Raw genomic sequence first — 17,222 nt, forward strand, 5'->3', positions numbered from 1 at the left:
GATGTGTGGCTTTGCAGCCCTGACACACACCTGTGCTAGATTTTTTTTTCTTTCTTGAAAAGTAAAAGCACGCGGAAGGCCACTTCGGAACTGCGCCGAAGACACGACTTTAACAGCAGGTAGTCGGCACCAGATAATTAAATATTTACGTCCCAAGCTTTTTTCTCATTTCATAAGGAAAAATCTTTTCTCTGTTCGCATGTACAGTCGTATTTATTTAATTTAATGTATTTATTTATTTGTTCCCTTTTTTCTGTATATACAGAACACCTTTGTGTAACTCACCTGAGCCGCGCTTTGCGGGATTCATTCTCGCTGAAAGGGAAATGTCGCGTGGTTAATATTAAAGAAATGAAAACTTTTTAAACCATCTGCAAAAGGCTACGGAACAACATCATCATACATCCATCGAAATAATGTCTTAGAAATTATTAATTATTTAGCAGATTGTAGTTTACATTTATTATTATGATTTACAAATAGGAGTTTAATTTTTTATACATAACCATAGGCCTACTACTAGGTAATAATAATAATAATAATAATAATAATAACAACAATAATAATAATAATAATAATAATAATGGATTCATAGTAACAGTTGGCTGCATTTTACTACATTAGCCTGAAATAACTCAGTTCTATTAGCTCTATTAGTTCCTGACTACAAATTAAGAATCTGAAACTAAACGACCAGATATTATTTATAATACTCAACCCTGCGATTATTGTAGTTTCGTCCAGTCGTCTTGAAACATTTCAGCCGAGCTATATATTTTGCTGCGAATGTTGATTTGTGGTGGAGACGTTTTAGGTCGCGAGACTATAAAATGGGCTGGCCGCGTGACTTGGTAAAGCGAAGACAGAATGCGAGATAGGAATGGATTCGTGACGATGCTTTCATTCCGCCAGCAACCACAAACACGTCTTTTTAACTGTCTCCTTTTTTTGTCTTTTATAAAAACGAAGGTGGTGTCTGTCTAACTTGCAATTTAAAAGAAGGGATAATTTTAGTTTGCAGTTAAAATAGTTGTTGGTGTAACAAATTATATATAAGGCTAGGTCACGGCACGGCCTGAACTGTAGGATAGACTAAATAAATACTTCTCAATCCTTCCCCCGCCTATCCTACTGTCTTTCATTTATCACTGGCTACTGAAATTATATATTCATTTAAGGAAAGAAGAAAATAAAAATACTTTGACGCAATTTTTAAAATCTATTTACTTACCTGAATTTAAAGACAATCTCTCCTTCTCTCTCTCTTTCACACACACACACACACACACACACAAACACATAAACACACAGGCAAGCGTGCATATTGGCTAGCATTCACAAAAGAATGCGATATAATTTTACAATTTAATGAAAAATATCCAACGAGAAATAAAACAAAAAAAGGAAACAAAATATGTTGTGTGATGGTATTGACTGATTAGCTAAGCGCGCCTGGTTAAGGCCCCCCTTAGTTCTGCAGGGACAAAAGTTAAACCGACTTAGTGCTGCATCATCGTCATCATTATCATATATAATAATAGTGACGAATGAGGTGCGCGGATCGGCCAGTGTTCGAGCACTGTCCCCCTTGCGCACTCGGTTGCCGCGCGCACTAATTTCGCACTCCCAGAACTCTTGACAAGCGCTGTCGCCAACTACGGTCGCTCGGGCACAATTAATGAACTTTCATCAGATCACCTTAGAGAGGAGGTAAGCCTGGCTGACCAAGCTCGTGTGCATCCATTTTAAATGGTGGGTTATGGACGTTATCGCCACTCGTATTCACGGCAATAACTGAAACATGTAGCCTATATGATATTATTTTTTTAAAGGGCAGCAGGAATGCAAATTGCATGCTTTGAATTTAGCCTATGGTGCTTTGTTTATGAAATTAATGGAATATTATCGCTGCTCCATCGAATCGTCCAGCCTTCACTACCACATTGATGTGGCAGGTATAGTCAAAACACAAGATGCAGATACGTTCACCGCTGAAGCAGAAGTAATTGGACCGTAAAGAGAGGGATAGACGCGTATTCTGTCTCTCTCTCTCTCTCTCTCTCTCTCTCATACATACACACACGCACACACACGCACACACGCGCGCGTTAAGAGAGGGAGAAAGAGTGAACCCAGACACTCTCGAAGTTGTGCACGAGGTCAACATCACGATTGTTTAAACGCCGATGGCTCTGCTGATGACGATCATAACACCTTACACATATTTCTCAGGTGTGTTTTTGTCATCATTGTTTTTAAAACGACGTTCGTTCGTAGTGGTAGAATAAAAGCTCTGGTAATCAGAACATTACTTCTACTGTAACTACTGCTGTTTGCTTGTGAGTCCATTTCAAACGTACATATCTTAAGCATTTTGTCCCCGGGTGGCCCGACCTGTTGCTCTTCTGTCTCGGTGTGCGGGGTGTGAGTTATACCTGTTCCTCGGTGCCGTTTGTGTTCGTGTGATTGCTTTTTTTCTCTGTCCCTTCCCTTGAGCGCCACTGGGAAAATTATGACCTGCTAACGCGGGTAGCTAGAGGACACGCGCGTAAAAATAAAAGTAGATCTAGTGGGGGGTACTCGGTCAGGGAACGTTGAGGGCTTCGGGGGGTGTGAACACACCGTCGTCAGATGGAAAAATCCGTGAATAACCAAAGAACCGCTTTATGATCCTCCGCGAGGCTTGTTTAGTGAAAGCGCGAGGCTGTTGCCTGGATTTGTGTGCACATTCAGCGGTGGCTCGTGGTCACACTTACTTTTACTCTGATTAGTTTATAATGCCGCTGTAGACATGCGTTAACATTTTTACACTAAAATTAATGTGTACATTAAATTGCCATTAGTTGATGTCCTATGCGTCGTAGAGGTCTGTCTAAGCTTTTTAGTAGAGTTATTGAAATAACTACAGCAAAATGGTTGGCGTGCGATTGACTCTGTTAATTAATTGACTGATATATATAGCCTATTTATCCATTCTAATACATCCAAACGTCATGTCTAATGGTGCATTTATCTTGGCCTAATGCTGTTCGTGACTTCCTTCGAGCATAGCGTCGATAAAGACTGTAACATGGGTATTTTTCCTATTTCGATAAGCATTGATTTGAACGTGTAGACAACATTTTTTCGTTGCAATTATTGACAGCAGCTGGCGGAATTGCATTCTCGCGTTGCGCTATCTTAGTAGATTCTAAAAGCCTAAAATAGCCTTGTCCCCCATCAAATTCCGGGGAAAAAAGCCGGTCCCTGACGAAATTCTATAATTTTAGCATACAGACAAACGGAATGCGAATTTAGTGACGGGGATCCAGTGCTGAAATTGTCTTGAAACTGTTCTCATTCTGTCCCTGCAGTAATTACATTACGGTTAATTACACCACTGTCTGCTGTCTAGGCTACAGGCCCTTGCAAAGATCAGCACCGCAGGACAGCTTTTATCGGGCCGCGAGGCTCTGGGTGGGCAGAGAGCCGAATTTCAACATCCCATTTTCGCCATGATATTTCAGTTGGTACTGAACGTTTTCAAAGTAGGCTACACGTAGCCTACTTCTATACGGGTTGCGCAATCATATCAATCGGATTTTTGAAAAAAATTCTTAGGCGTAAAAATTTGTTTTAGGGTTCATTTAAGTTCGGCATTTTTACGAGAAGGAAAAATGTGTGTTTATTTGGCAAACTAAGTTCAGCAAATTGGCAGCTAGTCTAAGAGGAAGCAGTGCGCTACTGGGGTGTCCGGGCTTACGCCGGAAAAGAATGGAGCTTGGAGGTTCAGCTGCCGAAAAAAAAAGCGAAGTCCGCAAAATGTACATCCGAGGAAACTGGTCTAACCGAAATACCATTCAATCCGACTCTTCCTATGCCATTATGCACGGAACGTCACCTGCGTGACCTACTGCCGTAGCAACCCACATATTCCCGCTTTTAGACATATAGGAGGTAAATAACAACAACACAATAGGCTGGGCGTCATTAAATATTAAGAAGAGCAGGTTTTGTGCGAGCTCTCTGCCTTTATATCGCCCTACTGTCGAACCAGTGTGACACCCGTTCCGTTGAAGTTGCCCTCATAAATTATTAAAACCTAATGACATCTGTCTATCAAGAATGCGGTTTATTATTAACCAATTTCACCTGACAGTGCACTTGTTTTATTTACACAAGGCATCTAATAAAACAGTCTGCTGAGCGCGAGAGACCGCTGGGTTTTTTTATTCCCACTTATTACTCATTAACACAAACTGCAAGAGCTATCATAGCTGTACGTGGACTTGAACATCAGTTTAGTATTTTATTTCATATTCGTTGGCTACTTACTATATGTGGGCGATGCCCAATCCTAGAGCGAATGAACCGATGAACTCGCATTTTGCAACAGTGAATTAAAAATAAAAACGCGTAAACCGATGCATTCCTGATAACGCAGGTGTTCTTTTGGAGATATAAATGTCTATGTCTACATTTACCTTGAGCCGCTCGGACCGAAAGAAGCTCTGTGTGATGCAAAGGAAATCACACAGGGGAAATTCATAAGGAAATGCAGATTTGTCGATAACCTTTCGTTAAAAAAAAAGTTCAAACAGCCGTGGGTATGCATAAATAGAAGCTAACCTGCTGCTAAACTATCTCGAACACTTTAACGAAAAACTGAATTAGACTGACTCTCTCTCTCTCTCGCTCTCCCTCTCTCTCTCTCCCCGTCTGTCTTTCTCCCCCTCTCTCTCTCTCACACACACACACTCCTCCTCCCTCCCTCTTTTTCTCTCTGCTCTCCCTCTCCCATGATCTCTCTGTCAGTCAGTGCTCCCGTTGGCAGGGGAGAGATTGAAAGTGACACACACAGATTGTTCTGTGCTAAAGCTGACTGAGGCGCAGGACTAGGAGATCTCTGCACCGCTTCTCTGTTTTCGCGAGCATCAAGTTTTACGCTGCCCCCTTTTGTTTCGTTTTTCAATTTCTTTTTGTCGTTTTTATTTTTGATTTCCGCGTCTGCAGATGGCTGTGTCTCCGATTCTGATGCGTTATTCCTGTCCTCGCCGATAAAGGTACAAGTCCGGAGGAGGACAACGCCGGAACCCAGTTTTGTCAAAGAAACCACCGCGGACAAAAAGAGGACAAAGCAACCACTGCCGGACTCCTGTCAAGTTGTTTACTGCGTCCTTCTCCCGAGGCGGCGCGTGTTCCTGTACGATCCCGGCTTACTTCCACCAGCGACTCCTGGAGCGCGCTCTCTCTCTCTCTCTCTCTCTCTCTCTCTCTCTCTCTCTCTCTCTCTCTCTCTCATACACACACACACACACATGCCCTGTCCGTCCATCCTTATCGTTCGTCTCTCACTCGTCCTCTTTTAATCACACACTCTCACGCTCCAGCGGAGTGCGCAAAGGAGTAGCATCCAGCTCCGGTCCGAGCCGATTTCAACCCCTACCGAAGCAAGACCAAGTTCAGCCCTGGATTCAATACTCTTAATCAATGGACAGAGCCTTCTCCCCAGCCAGCCTAGGTACAGACACTCCATAAGCGGTGAGTACAATTCAGTCTTACTTTCCTCCCAACTTTTTTTTTTTACTGCTTTAGTCTTCCTCCGATTAATTCCCTTACCTAATTATTAGGATTATGCTTATACGTATCTATCAAAATGTCAATGACCAGTTCCATATTTGTTGAACTGTTCAAATGCAGTGGCTATATAGTGCAATATTATTGGGAGTCAAAGCAGCCGTGAAATGCATCAACATTATCGATGAGGTTGAATAAGACATGGAACTTGATTTATACGTTGATTAAACTCAGTGGAAGTTAATTAAGCCAAATGTTGTGGTTTCACAGATTATCAAGAAGTGTAGGGCCTTAGGTAAAACATGACCTTTTCTGGAATAATAATAAGAATAAGAATAATAATAACGCTTATTATTATTATTATTATTATTATTATTATTATTATTATTATTCCCAGAAAAGGTAATGTTTTACTTAAGACCCTACATTCTTGATAATCTGTGAAACCACAACATTTGGCTTAATTAACTTCACTGAGCTTCGTGACGAGAAAACTTTGTAAGACTATTCGAATGGGCCTAAAACTGAAGTATTTTTAAAGGACAAGCCTACATTACAAAAATACTAATAAGTTCATTGTGTTGATTTTCAGTTGTATTGATTTTTAAATATGCACATTTGGTATTTTGTAGATTGTAGATTTTGTAGATTGCCAAATAGTTTTTGATTTGGAGACTGATAATTCTAGAATTGTGGCGTAGACATAATAACAATCATCATAATAATAATAATAATAATAATAATAATAATAGCCGAATTTGCGGTTGTATTAATGATGACATAAGATGATGATGATGATGATTATTATTATTATTATTATTATTATTATTATTATTATTATTATTATTATTATTATTATTATTATTGCGGACGTGGTTTTTTCCTCGAGAAGAGGTGTTAGTCACAAAATTAGTTAGTTTTACGGCTAGCCAATCGATACAGCTATTAGAATTGGCACTGGACTTAAGTTTAGTAGACTGCCAAATTGTTTTCTCCCCAAATTCGACTCCTTGAATGAACAGTTTCCCTTTCTTTTCTTTTCAGTGACACAATATTTATTCCGATTCTTTACCTGTCAACACTTGCATACGTGTCCTTGTGAGTGTACAAGTTGTCCGAGTGAATATTTCACTATTCTTTCGCATACGCAGGGTTTGATCCTATTTTTTCCGCATTCGTTTTAGTAGACTGTCGACGAACTTAAACCCACTATTTAAAAAAACCAGCAGTGACGTCTTTTTTGTGGGCTGCAGTATACCCACTTTAACACGTTTTAAAGTACTGCCCAGGGCTCTTCATACACGATCGATCGCTAAAAGCGGTGCGTAAGGGTTGACTGTCTATCACGAGAAGGACCTCTCTGGCTATTAAAACAGTACAAGTCAACCATAGTATCACCTACATTAATATCAATAAATACTGCGACGTCTTCATTTCATAACTTTATCACATGAATGGGTCATTATGGTTCTATGAAATTATGCTCAACACATTCATATTTCTCACATTAAACATGGCTATTTTGAAGGATTTATTTTATTGTTGGCTACAATAGGCTACAGTGTTGTATTGTTGCTTTCTCTTGATTACCTACAACATTTTCGTCCAATAGCAGTTTCCAAGATGGTAACTTTTAAAACAGCTGAATTGCAGTTCTTAAGACCCAGTTGTTAAGACCCTCTTTTCCTTTTTAAATGTTTTGATGAACCATAATCGCGCTCTTCTACCTAAAGTTTAGGCCTAAAAAAACCTACATTTTCGAACCGGTCGCTTTCTTCTTTGCTATTACTACAGGCAACGTACAACCGTTATTTTAAAACATTGATACATTATTTTTTTCAGTCAACAACAGGGTAAACAACTCATTTTTACCGAACCCTTTACTACCAAGTTTGTTTTGGATTATTTGCAGAAAAAAAAAAAAACACTGTGAAGTTAATTTGCTGTTTTTGTCTTCTTCTTGCTTATTCCTAGTGTGTAGCAATGCTTATACACGTTTCTTTTTGAAAGAAAAAAAACTGTCTTCATCGGTTTGCATTTTATTATCAAAATCTCTATTATTAACTAATTAGAACGAGTTTAATTGTGGAGCAGAGCACCTGGCCGCCAGCAGCGCCCGTGCAGGGTACCACTGTACGAGTTGTATTGCACGCGAAGAGGCCCGCATGTTGATATGTGCCGCTCCAGCTCGCGCCAGTGAGTATGTGTTCGAATTCGTGTTTGCGTGAACTTTTTTCCCCCGAATATACGGAAGATGTGCTGTGTTTGGAATTTACACGGCCTACCTATGCATTAACTACGGAATTAAGTGATTCACTTCGCTTGCAGTCTTGTGTGTGAAGAATAACTCACAGTCAAGTGTGTGTCCGTGTGCCTGTTGATTTCCGGAAAAATATTAATGTTAAGTGGAATGCATATATCTGATATTAAAGGGCTAATTCCTTACACGTTTTGTGGCAGTTTTGCGATTTAATGCAACAAGTCATTATTTAATACAACATTATGAGCCACGCAAGCGGCGCATTATTGGCACAGTTATTGGTGGTGTTCGTCACTTTTTAAGTAAAAATACTTGATTTAAAATCGTTTTGATTCAAAAACGTTTTCCACTGAGTTAGGAATCCACTGTTCTTTACGGTTCTCGGTACACGCGCTTCTCTCTCGCCGCGCGTGGGCAAGGCCCACTAGCGCAGAGGTTCTACATTTTCTTCAGTCTGAATTTGTATCAATCGCTAATTTTAACTCATAAATCCAACCTAAAGACAAAACTTGAGACATTTATTCTCTGTACGTTTGTTGTAATCCGTCATATATTTTTATATCCGTAACCTCAGACCCGTTTTTCTAGAATCAATCGAAATTTATGTGGCAAGTATATTTTAGTTTTTCTTTACATCTATACATACATGCGTGCGTACATACATGCATACATACACACACACATACAGACAGACAGATACACACACACACACACACATGCACGCACACATGCACACAAGTGCACGGACACACACACACCCACACCCACACACTCACAGGCACAGATATGTACATGTATACATACCAATCTTCGTAATCAACAGAAAAGATGTAGTTTGACATCTTGAGTTTGGCAGCTCTGGGTATATGCCTTTAGGACGCATAGTGAAGCATCAGTGTTGCTCAAGTAGGAATTCCCAATAGGAACATGTATCTGAGGAGATATAATATGCCAAAGATATGACAGATCAAGATTCAATATATTGCTACATAATACATAATGTAGCCGACATACATTAATATAGTGCCAGTCTTTATTCTGTTGCCGTTGAGAAAGAAATGTGTTTCCCTAAAAAACGAATCTACCAATGGCTAGGCACCGTCTGGCTAGCTGCAGTGAGTTCGAAGCATTCAGTGAGCAGTTCTTGCAAGATTTTTATTTTCATTAAAAATAAAAAGTCTGCCCCACTGTGATAGATTCAATAATTTGTTTCAGAGAATCTCAGAAGCATTTATTGACAGGTACTATTAAAGCCTTTTTTTAAAACTGTAAAACTGAATAATCATAATTTAGCAGCAATTCAACAGAATTTTACACAGTTTGGTGCATAACATTAATTAATTTTCTTCGGAAAAATATCGATTTCATGTATAATATTATATGTAATATTTTCCTACGTTTGGCTTTGGTTCTCCGGTCTCTACCTTCTTCAGATTTTTTTGCGAAATCAAACTTGTACTTAACAGACGTGTGGCAAAAAGATAAACCACCGTTTGTGTTATCCGGTTTGTGTTTGTGTTTTTTTTCATTTCCTTACTCCAAAATTCAACCGCCCCCATTTTTTTATTTTTAAAGTGAACTTTCCAGGAAGGGGAGTGTTAACAACAACTGACCCGAAGTTAACCGGACAGTTCACAAAAGTTTTTGCCTAAAATGTCATCAGGTTACCTCAAAGCAGGGCTGATCTCAGGCTTTTGGGCCTGTCTGTTTGGGGGGGGGGCGCGGGGGAGGTCGGGGACACTCATCGACCCTCGCTCCTGTTCAGGACTGAGCTCGGGGCCTCTGAAACACACCACACAAGTGTATGAGTGGCATTGGGCCCGGAGAGGACTGTGTGCCCGTCTTTTCGTTTACTTTATTATTTTTTTTTTTGCGTAGGTTGTGTTTCCCCTCCCCCACTCTACCTCACCTTTCTTTCTCCTGCATTCTTCGCTCTCATTGTTTTGTTTCTTCTTCTCTTGTTATGCACTTTTTAAAAAACGATTTTGGAATTGTTTTCCTTATTTAATTTTTTCCCCCTCGTGTATTCCCTGTCTCTCCTGATGCGGTAGTCGCAGGATCGAGAAATGAGCAGCTTTTCCGAAATGCACTCTGTCGCTGCATTTCCAGTGTTCGTTTCTTCTTTCGTTATTAACCCTTTACTCCCCAGCCCTCGTTCTCTCTATTTCTCATCCCTTCTTTCTTTCTGTTCCTCTGTGCAATCAGAACTATCTCTCCCCGCTGATATCAGGGGTGTGGCAGGACTGTTAAATAGCAGATTAGACGCTCACCATATCAGCGCTGTTTGGGAACATGGAAATGACACTTTAATACTGCACTTTTAATTTCAGCCTCGACATGCAGTCAGCTACATTAAAACAACAAGTTGTCCACATGCCATCTTACAATAAAGCAACAAGTTGTTGACACGTAGTCTGTTACGTTAAGGCAACAAGCTGTTCACATGCAGTTTGGTGCGTTAAAACAACAGGCTGCTTACATGTTGTCTGTGACATTGAAACAGCGAGTTGTTGGCAAGTAGTCGGTTACTCTAGAACAAAAACCTGGTCAAATGCAGTCTGTTGCACTGAGGGCTAAAACATAGTGTTTGTGCACCATGGCTGTGTCACTGCTCATTGTGCCAACATACAGATGTCGTCACGGTTACCGCAGGTATTGCAACAACACAGTGCCCTACAGTAAATGGTGAGACTGCAGTAAAATGACCCTTGGTGACAGTGGCTCAAGACCAGGGGGACAGTTTCCATACTGCGGTTTCGCAAACCTCACCTGATTCCCCAAAAGTCCAGCAGGCCACCCTGTTTTCATTTCGAACGCAATAAAACGTTCCGTGTTAAATAAACTCTCACGGAGAGCATTTTGATCCCTGTTGGAGTATTTTATAGTCGCAATGCCGAAAAGTGCAAGTTTGTAGCTTACAGTTCTGGTCTCATTTTATTGAGTCATATTCTGAGGTTGTATAAATTACCCAGTGAGCTCTATCTGGCCCTGATTTTGTGATTCAGCTGAAGAGAAACATCTTGTGCGGCTCAACTTGATTTCATGTCCCTCAACTCAAACCTTTGAGTAATGCTGTAGTTCCCCAGCATGGGCTGCTGTGCATGTGCTATTGCTGTACTGTGCACTTTGGTTTAAACTTAACCGAGCCATAATTATGACAGATTACCCTGGGTTATTTTAATTGTGAATATGAGCCGTATAAGTTTGTCTATTCCTCTGCACTGGAATGATGGGAAGCACATTTCCTAAAATGATATTCATATTATGCATGTGAGTGTGTGTTTGTGTGTGTGCATGCGCGTGTGCATGCATATTATGCATGTGAGTGTGTGTGTTTATGTGTGTGTGCGCGTGCATGTGTGCATGGTGTGTTTGTCTGTATGTACGTATGTTGCATTAACTTATGCATGTGTGTTTGTATGTGTGTACGTCCTCTGTAAGTCAATGATGGACAGTTAATGTACCAATTACTGTGTCCAGTACCGTCATCTGTACAATCACTGATATATATTTACTCTATATATTTCAATTAAAAGCAAAAAAAAAAGTATGTGAATTGAAATTAAGCTTGCGAGACTGGATTTTAAAATATTCTGCATAGTCTTCCGAACTTTTGCATTGGTGACCAAGTTAGCCTTTCAACAGTAGTTGTATTAAAAGTCGTATTGCAATATACAAGTATGTGTACTTAGGTCCGGGAGAGGTGCGCACAGGTCTGATTGGTCCATCAGTCCATCGTTCTGTCCATCGATATTTCCCATCACCCTCTGCACATAGTTTACCTTTGCTTGGGGTCTAAGATGGTGCCATCTCTGCTTACATGGAACGCCTGGTACCATACAAGCGTGCGACAGAGGATCTGGATATTGCTGTATATTAGAAAGGAATGGCAAAGCTTTTTTGAGCCTTTGCTGCCTTGAGGTAGATTTGTAGAACCCCCTGCTGCTGTCTGGTTACCCTGCTGTGAGTTGTGTCTTTGTGTTGTGTTGTGTACTTTTTGTAATTTGTATGTTTGTCCTAATATTGTAGCTTGTACTTCCCCCTAGTTTGACTTAGCATAAGTTCGGTCAGAATAGTGTTCACTGCGTGAACTGTACTGTGTTCTTGGCTATGAATAACTGTACGAAATGAGTATTGTACTTTATCAACCTTTGTTTTGTAGTTGGTCGAATGACCTTGATATGCACGTTTGTACGTCACTTTGGATGAATGCGTCTGCTAAATAAATGTAATGTATTGTGTCTGATATTCCTGAGGCTGACATAGTCTGGTTGGATTTTGATCCAGAGCTTGACTGTGAAGTCACGTTTTTATACAGTTGCTACTGCAGTTTAAATTAGGCCCGTCTAATTACAAGGATGATGGTTATTTGAGGAAGAATGACTGCTGTCGTTCTTCCTTTTTCCCATATTTTTTTCTCATAATTCTAAATTACATTGTTGTAAAGGTTATGCTTGATGAAATGCCATCATAGACCAAAAGAACAAAAAAAAACAGCAAAAAAACAAAGAGAAAATCATCCATCCCCAGTCTTTAAAATGACTGCTATAATGTTCTCATGTTTCAAACGCAACCTATCAAAAGCAGAACTTATAATTCTCCCCACCGCTTCCTTTGTGTTTTAAAAAGGCATCCAGTTCACCACCAGTTTAAGCGCATGGGGAAAAGTGCAATAAGTCAAGTTCAAATTAAAGTGTCAATTACAACTTTGAGAAAATGCTAAAGAATAGCTTAAGTGGCTAAAGAAGAAGTGTTGTGACAAAGAATGTACTTTAGACATAATTTGATGCAAAGCGGTGTTGCTGAGCCTATGAATGCTGAGGTTCTGCAAAGGGCAAGTATATGAACCCATAAAAACATGTTCCGCACGCTGGTAATTCAGTCAATTTAGCCAAATGTTTTGCAATTTTCTTTCGGTTTTGCGTACGTTTTTTAACACACTGCTTTGTCACTTTCTACAGAAGTATATTTTTCAGATATTGATATGAAGACAACCGCTTATAAATTCAATGTAGACATTGTATATATATATATATATATATGTGTGTGTGTGTGTGTGTGTGTACAGTATATTGTTTTTTTGTCTGTTAATGTTTTTATAGTTTGTGACCCATAACCAATTTTCTTCCACAGACACTGTGGAGCACCAGAATGAATTTATACAATTATAACATTAACACCATTTATAAACATGGTCATATTGTTTTTGAATTTTACCACATTTAGTCATGCAGAGTAGTACTCCTCGGTAGTAATTTCTCGTGTATGACAGCGACATGAATGAGACTTCCATTTCGGAAAACGTAGCTGAAATAATGTTGCTAATGTAAATAATGTTATTATACCTATAGCTAAAGTGGCCCTGCCAATTGCTAAAAGTGAAATTGGTCAGGATTCAAATGGATGTGAAATCGGGCTTTTTCCTGCGTGCGATTGCCAGTCTGCAGAGATATCATCTTTTACTGTGACATACCTCTGATGCTACAGATAAGCAACAAGCTAGTCCATTAAAAAAAGGCAACAATAGTCCTATATAAGACAGACCATCATAGTTTTCTATTTATTGTAGGATTATAACTGATCTGTTAGTTACAACAATGGACCACAGTAGTCCGGTTTGGAAGATTACCTTCTTTTTTGAATAGGAGTGTTAAAGAAAGAAATAAATACGCTCAACGCTTTGATTTATTTTTTATTACTTTTTCAGATTATCAGACGTTTTATGTGGCCAAATGATATATGTGTACGTCCAATTTAAATTCTTCAAAGGATTATAGGTTTATATATGTAAAGGACAATGAACAAAAAATGGTTCATCCTCAATGTATTTGTAGTTTGCATTGCAGGTGTAATTAAACAATTATATATGACCGAAGCTATAAATTCAAGTCAAGTTTTCTGTAAAAATAAAAACAAAAAAAACAAGTAAATACAATTTTTAAAAACATAATTAATTTGGGATGGATTTAGTTGAACTCCACTAAGCGCACACTATCTAAGAGACTCTTATATGGTACCTTGAGTCATCAAAACTGAACTGAAACTCGAACAGTAAATAGTACTTAGAGTAATACATGGCGAAGACCACCAGTGAGGTCTTTTTTTTAAACCCCAAGCCAAAGTACAATCCTCCAATCATATGTCTACAAACCACACTCATCGATGGAGCCAAAAGCCTGGAAATAAACAAATACAAAAAATATTTGAGAGAGAACATCGATTTCTCTGCATGTTCCGTGCGGGGGGGGAAAAAAATGCAGTTTGGGTTTGGATTAAAAAAAAAAGGAAGAAAGAAAGCGAAGAGCTGTTAAAATGGAGTGAAGTTTGCTGAATAATTTTAACGAGCGACTGTGTTTATAGATGGGATTGGTGTTAAAGCTGCCCTCCCGGCCCCTCCCTCTCACGCCGAACTCTTCGAGCGCCAGAGATTTCTGCAGCGCTTCCTCTGTTGGGCCGCGTGACGGCGGCCAAAAATCAGCCTGACCTTAACAGCGAAGTTTTGTCCTCGACCCGAGTAACGAAATTCAGCCAGTTGTGTTAACCTGAGAACTTTGGGGGGAAAAAAATGCATTTCGATTCAAACTTTTCAGCGCCCAGCATCATATTTTGTAAGAAAAAGACTTGGGATGGTTGAAGTTTAAAAAGCGCCTCACAGTGGAGTTAAGGCATATGTCCATGTGTGCTCTATCATGGGGGGGCGGGGGGGCGGGGGTTGATGGGAGGAGGGGTAAATGGTTTTTTCGGACATGCGGTGAGTCAGGGCTTCTCTGGGTCAGGCCTCCTGACGGCAGGAGGAGAACTCGAGAGAAGTGTTCTCTCTTCCGCTCCTGTGTTCTGCGTTTCGCTGATTGATTAGAGAGAGGCGGCAGCTCCTGTGTGTCTGGACAATTTGTAGTTTCTTTTAACATCTTTGAATTAAAAAAAAAAAACGTTTTTTTTTTTGTTTTTTTTCTTCCCAGTGCAGGGTTACTATGATTCTTGGCCTCAATAAAAAGAAAGGGTGTTTTATTTCAAATCTAGAAAACACAGTTGTGAAAATTATTTTTGTCCCTTATGCAATGGTCTCTGGTGCCTTGGATTGCCCTCTTGAATATTTGCACAAGTGGTTTTCTTTAATGTCTTTGCAAAATGGCTAATTTAAAAAAGTCATTTATTTTTCATTTTTATGCCATCCCATTCATTTGAAAGTTGGCTCTACAAAATGAAAATGCAAAAACAAAAACTTGCAAACCTGATGCGTAACAAGAAAAAAAAAAGCATACCAAAGTGATACAAAGGCATACAAAAATGGCTTAATTAAGGTAATGCATCACACTGACTCCCCAACTCTTGGATTCCTGGTGTACTTTTCATCAGATAACTCAAAAAAAAAAAAAAACTCAGCTTGCAAGTCGTGCCTGCTGAGGTTGTACATGTGTTTATTACCTGATTACACTTCAAGAATTACATTTAATATCATTTTCGGTTTCACCTATTCTTCATGGTGCCTGCAACCTGAGATCATGGCACTCGAGAACAGAAATAGCAGCGCAGTATAAAAGCTGATGTTTACGTTCGACGTCGCTGTGCAATCTGCTTTGGAGTTGACCAGGACGAACTGCGGAAACTTCTCAAAATTTTGTAAACCGTATTAATTCTATACAAAAAAAAAAAAAACTATCAGGGCCAGTCGAAAACGTGCAGTAAAACCGAAGCAATGTCAGTAGAGCCCAGAAAGTGGGTGAGACCTGGCGGGTGATTCTCAGGTCCTGTACGGTCGATCCGTGTGGCTGCGGGTTCGATTCCCCCTGGCACGGCGCTCTCCGAGCTGCGACCCCATCTCCATCTGTAACCCTGTTTAAATTCTGCTTTCCTTATATTTAAAAAAAACCCATGAAGTGAGCCACCCCTTTAATCGATGCAAACTACGCCAGGAAGTGGATGGGCGGACATGCTCAGAGTTTGGTGTATTTGAGTGAGAAATGTAAGTGCCTGTTATTAGTGGATGTGTGGAGCTACTCGCTGCTTGGGTGTGGTGTGCAGGGATGGTGGTCAGTGTTCTGTGTCAGTCGTTGCTGTTGTTTTTTAGATTTTGATCGTGTGTGTGTTCTGATTGGGTGTCTGTGTGTTCTGTTTGGTTCTCTATGTGTTCTTATTGGTTCTCCTTGTGGTCTGATTGGGTCTCTGTGCATTGTGATTGGTTCTCTGCATGGTCTAATTCAGTGGTGTCAAACTCGTTGCCATGGAGGGCCGTGTGTATGCAGGTTTTCATTCCAGCCTCAGATCTTGATTATATAATTAGTTAAATTATTTGCTGAATTAGGGATGCAGGTTTGTGCACAATGGTGACCCGATGTCTATGGTGACCCGCATTGTCTAAATAAAAATTTTCTTATATTCTGTGCTTCAATGCAGTTAAACGCATATGGCTGAATGAGCAATTTGACTCAATTAAGGCAGCATTAATTGGTTGGAATGAAAACCTGCATACACACGGCCCTCCATGGCAACGAGTTTGACACCACTGGTCTAATTGGTACTTGTGTGTTCTGATTGGTTCTCTGTGTGTTGTGATTCACTTTCTGTGTGTTTGGCTTCCATGTGTGTGAGCTTGGCGAGTCTTTCCTGTGAGTCAGTGTGTGGTCCCTCGCCTCAGTCCCACATCCCAAATCCTGGCTGTGGCGTCTGTGTGTGTGTGTGTGTGTGTGTGCTGTGTGTGTGTGGCTGTGTGTTTGTGGTGTGTGTGTGTGTAACATGCCCTTAGTGCACAAACGCAAATGCACACACACCCATTATATGTGTGTATATATAATGTATATATATATGTATATATATAGAAAAAGAGAGAAAGAGAGAGAGAGTAATAAAGACCTGCTGTGAACTATTTATCTTTTATTATCAAACCTAATGTTTATGGGAGAGCTAAACGTGCTCGCCAGAAGGGAAGACACTCCCTTTCCCAGCCCGAAACTCTCCGTACGCATACACCACAACCCTCATAACACACACACACACACACACACACACACACACACACATACTGTACACTCACACACACTCACACACACACACACACACACACACACATACTGTACACATACACACACACACACACACACACACATCCAGAAACACACACACACACTCACACACACTCACACACACACACACACACACACATACTGTACACATACACACACTCACACACACACACACACACACATACTGTACACATACACGCACACATACACATGCTCATATATACACACACTCAGAAACACACCCAGGCACGCACACACACACACACACACACACACACACATACTGTACACATACACACACTCACTCACACACACACACACACACACACACATACTGTACACATACACACACTCACACACACACACATACTGTACACATACACACA

At 40.1% G+C, this 17,222-nt stretch overlaps 1 protein-coding gene across 2 annotated transcripts in view; it reads left to right on the forward strand.

Moving 5' to 3' along the window:
* Window positions 1-4,243: 4,243 nt before the first annotated feature.
* The window catches only part of satb2 (SATB homeobox 2), a 60,329-nt gene continuing 47,350 nt past the window's right edge, over window positions 4,244-17,222 (forward strand). The window contains exon 1 of one of the 2 annotated variants that reach the window (XM_064329591.1): window positions 4,244-5,520. The gene's annotated coding sequence lies outside the window, so the exon portion shown is untranslated. The remainder of the gene's footprint in view (window positions 5,521-17,222) is intronic. The other variant, XM_064329592.1, reaches the window with a different exon arrangement.

Source organism: Anguilla rostrata, chromosome 3, assembly GCF_018555375.3.
Source record: "Anguilla rostrata isolate EN2019 chromosome 3, ASM1855537v3, whole genome shotgun sequence".
NCBI classification, from domain to species: Eukaryota; Metazoa; Chordata; class Actinopteri; order Anguilliformes; family Anguillidae; genus Anguilla; species Anguilla rostrata.